Source organism: Otolemur garnettii, unplaced genomic scaffold, assembly GCF_000181295.1.
Source record: "Otolemur garnettii isolate 467f Iridium unplaced genomic scaffold, OtoGar3 scaffold00157, whole genome shotgun sequence".
NCBI classification, from domain to species: Eukaryota; Metazoa; Chordata; class Mammalia; order Primates; family Galagidae; genus Otolemur; species Otolemur garnettii.
Window position 1 is genome coordinate 720,575 of NW_003852552.1, and position 4,073 is coordinate 724,647.

At 40.1% G+C, this 4,073-nt stretch overlaps 1 pseudogene; it reads right to left on the reverse strand.

Annotated features, from left to right (window-relative positions):
- Positions 1-4,073, reverse strand: part of LOC111728427 — a 61,332-nt pseudogene that overhangs the window by 57,016 nt on the left and 243 nt on the right.

The following is a 4,073-nucleotide window of genomic DNA, read 5'->3' on the forward strand; positions in this document are numbered from 1 at the left end:
TCTGTCTCAAAAAATAAAAAAATAAAATAAATAAATAAATAAAATAAATATTTGTGGCCAGACACTGTGGCTCGTAATCCTAGTTTACAAGGCCAGCCTGAGCAGGAGCAAGATCCTGTTACCTACAAAAAATAGAAAAATTAATCAGGCCCAGGTGCACCAGAGCTGAGCAGGAGGATCACTCAAGTTTGAGGCTGCACTCTAACCCAGGTGACAAAGCTCCTGTCTCAATACTACCCTCCCCAAATACTTATTTCTTGAGCTATGATGAATAAAAGTAATTATAAAACACTCCCAGGTTATTCTAATCTGCACCAGAGTGAAAAATGACTGCTTTACACAATTAGGGACCATTGAGGGGTTTCAAGCGGAGCAATGAATGAAAATTTAAAGAAACAAAAATGATTTGGGTTTAGAATGAAGAAGTTAAAGATGGAAGACAGAAATGCCATTAGTAAAATAATATGAAGATATCAATCCACAACTGTTGCTAATCTAAAGCAAGGTTTTCACTTGTACCAAGAAAAATGGTATAAAAGGGGTATGAAAATAAGACAGTAATAAATTTCCTATAATGCTGGATTTATTCTACATATGGATTATTCTCTATTCTGATACAACATCCTTCTGCTTTTGTGCTCTTTACTTTATAAAATAATGGTGAATATAGATGTTATTCATTAAATCATTCTTCAGTGGCTTCATCAGGAAAAAATAACAATTGTGTTTTTCACAATCAAATGGGGGTTACAATTTTTCTACTCTTTTCTTCCATTTGCTTTTACTTTCACAATTGAGTGTGTGTGTGTGTGTGTGTGTGTGTGTGTGTGTCTTGCGACAGAGTCTTACTATGTGTCCCTGGGTAGAGTGCTGTAGCGTCACAGCTCACAGCAACCTCAAACTCTTGGGCTTAAGCGAGTTTCTTGCCTCAGCCTCCAAAGTAGCTGGGACTATAGGCGCCCACCACAACACCTGGCTATTTTTTTTGGTTACAGTTGTCATTGTTGTGCGGCAGGCCCGGGCTGGATTCCACCCTGCCAGCTCTGGTGTATGTGGCTGGCGCCCTAGGTGCTGAGCTACAGGCACCAAGCCCGCAATTGAGTGTTTAAATGTATACAGTCAAGTGTATAAGATGCAAATACTAAATGTACAACTCAATTTTTATATGCATGTATACCTGTGTGCCTACCACCCACATCACAATACAGAATGTCTACACTCCAGTAAGTTTCCTAGTACCCATTCTATTTCATTTCCAGCCCTGCACCATTGGCAACCACTGTTGATTTATAGCAGCATAGACTCATTTTGCCTATTCATCTACTGAGGTTAAATCATACACTATGCAGACTATTATGTCTGGCTTTTCTCAGTAAGAATGTCTCTCAAATTCATCCTTTTTTTGTATAAATTTCAGCAATTTTTTTCCTTTTTTATTGTTCTATAGTATTTCAGCATATGATTTTAGCAGTTTGTTTACCCCTTCCCCTGCTGATTAATATTTGCGTTATTTCTATTAACAGTTTGGGTTGGCTCAGCGCCTGTGGCTCAAGCGGCTAAGGCGCCAGCCACATACACCTAAGGTGGCGGGTTCGAATCCAGCCCGGACCCGTCAAACAACAATAATGGCTGCAACCAAAAAATAGCCTGGCGTTGTGGTGGGCGCCTGTCGTCTCAGCTACTTGGGAGGCAGGAGGCAGGAGACTTGCTTGAGTCCAGGAGTTGGAGGTTGCTGTGAGCAGTGAAGCCATAGCACTCTACCCTGGGGAACAGCTTGAGGCTCTGTCTCAAAAAAAAAAAAAAAAAGTTTGGGTTATTATGAATAGGAAAGAGCACTATATCCGTTATTTTATAAGTCTTTTTCTGGACGTCTGAACTTACTTCTCTTGGTTCTATTTGTGGAAGCAGAATGTCTGGGTCATAGGATAAGCATATATTCAACTTATCCTAATATATGCTTCTGTAATATATTTAACATATATTAAGAAGATGCCAAATGGGCTCGGCGCCTATAGCTCAGCCGGCTAGGGCGCCAGCCACGTACACCTAAGGTGGCGGGTTCGAATCCCCAGCCCGGACCCGCCAAAACAACAATGACGGCTGCAACCAAAAAATGGCCGGGCGTTGTGGCGGGCGCCTGTGGTCCCAGCTACTTGGGAGGCGGAGGCAGGAGACTCGCTTGAGCCCAGGAGTTGGAGGTTGCAGTGAGCTGTAATGCCACGGCACTCTACCCAGGGGGACAGCTTGAGGCTCTGTCTCAAAAAAAAAAAAAAAGAAGATGCCAAATGGTATCAACTAAATTTATTCAGAGTGGCTGCATAAAATTACATGTCTACCAATACTGTATGAAAGCTCCAGTTGCTGGCCATTCTTGCCAGCACTTGCATTTTAATCATTTTGATGGATGTGTAGTGATATCTCATTGTGGGATTTTTGTGTGTGTTGAGTCATTTAAATAAAATTATTGCTTTTCTCTGTCTGTTTTACCTACTTAACTGATCAGCAGACTAACATATGGTTCAGTGTCTTACAGGCACCTATGATTACATATTTTGGTCACTTTTTAATAATTGGACTTTAATTCATATGCTTTATTAAAGTGTAAATCTGCAATTTTTGAATATTCATAAACTTGTGCAACTATCAATCCTATATAATTCCAGAATATTTCCCTAACTGCAAAAAGCAACCCCATGTTTCTTTAATCAGCAGTACTCCCTTCCTGCCCCCCAGCTTCTGATAACCATTAATCTACTACTTTCCATCTCTACAGATTTGACTATTCTGGACATTTGTGTCTGGATTCTTTAAGGTGACGTTTTCAAGGTTCACCCATGTTGTAGTATCTATCAGTACTTCTTTCCTTCTATGGCTGAGTAATAGCCCACTGAATGAATGTACCACATTTTGATTATCGGTCCATCAACTGATAGGCATTTATGTGGTTTCGGCTTTTTCACTGTTACAAATAATGCTGTTATAGATATTCACCTATATGTTTATGTGTGCACATATTTTCTAGAATATATATCTAGAAGAATTTGCTAAATCGTTTTTTCTAAAAGAGGCTGCATTTATGTACCAGTTTACATTCCCACCAGAAGTATATTAAGATTCCAATTTCTCCAAATATTTTCCACACTTGTTACTGTCTATCTTTCTAATCATAGCCATCCTAGTGGACAAATAGCTATCTCGTTGTGGTTTTGCTTTGCATTTTTCTCTCTTTTTTTTTTTTTTTGAGACAGAACCTCAAGCTGTCAACCTGAGTCTGTGATATCACAGCTCACAGCAACCTCCAACTCCTGGGTTTAAGCGATTCTCTTGCCTCTGCCTCCCAAGTAGCTGGGACTACAGGCTTCCGCCACAATGCCTGGCTATTTTTTGCTTGCAGCCATCGCCCGGGCTGGACTTCAACCTGCTAGCTCAGGTGTAAGCCACTTGACCTACAGGTGCTGACCCTGTTTTGCATTTTCTTAACAACTAATGATGTTGAGCATCCTTACACGTTGACTATCAACCATTTGAATATCTTCTTTGGAAAAATATTTTATTCAAATCCATTGTTCATTTTAAATTTTGTTTTCTCCTAAAAGATCTCTCTGAGTTTTATTATATTCTAGTCACAAATACTGATAAAAAGATCTTCTTAATTGAATGAAATCAATTTCTGCCAGGCACAGTGGCTCATGCCTATAATCCCAGCACTCTGGGAGGCTGAGGTAGGTAGATCACCTGAGCTCAGTAGTTGGAAACCAGCCTAAGCAAGAGTGAAACTGTTCTCTACTAAAAACAGAAAAACTAGCTGGCCCTGGTGGTACATGTCTATAGTTCTAGCTACTCGGAAGGCTGAGGCAAGAGGATCGTTTGACCCCTAGAGCTTGAGTTTGCTGTTAGTTATGATGCCACAGCACTCTACCCAAGGCAACAAAGTGACCAGAAAAAAATCAATTTTTTAATTTAATCTTGTATGATTGTTTTATGGTTATCTTTTTTCTTTATAAAATAATAAAAAAGGCTTGGCGCCTGTGGCTTAAGTGGCTAGGGTGCCAGCCACATACACCTAAGGTGGC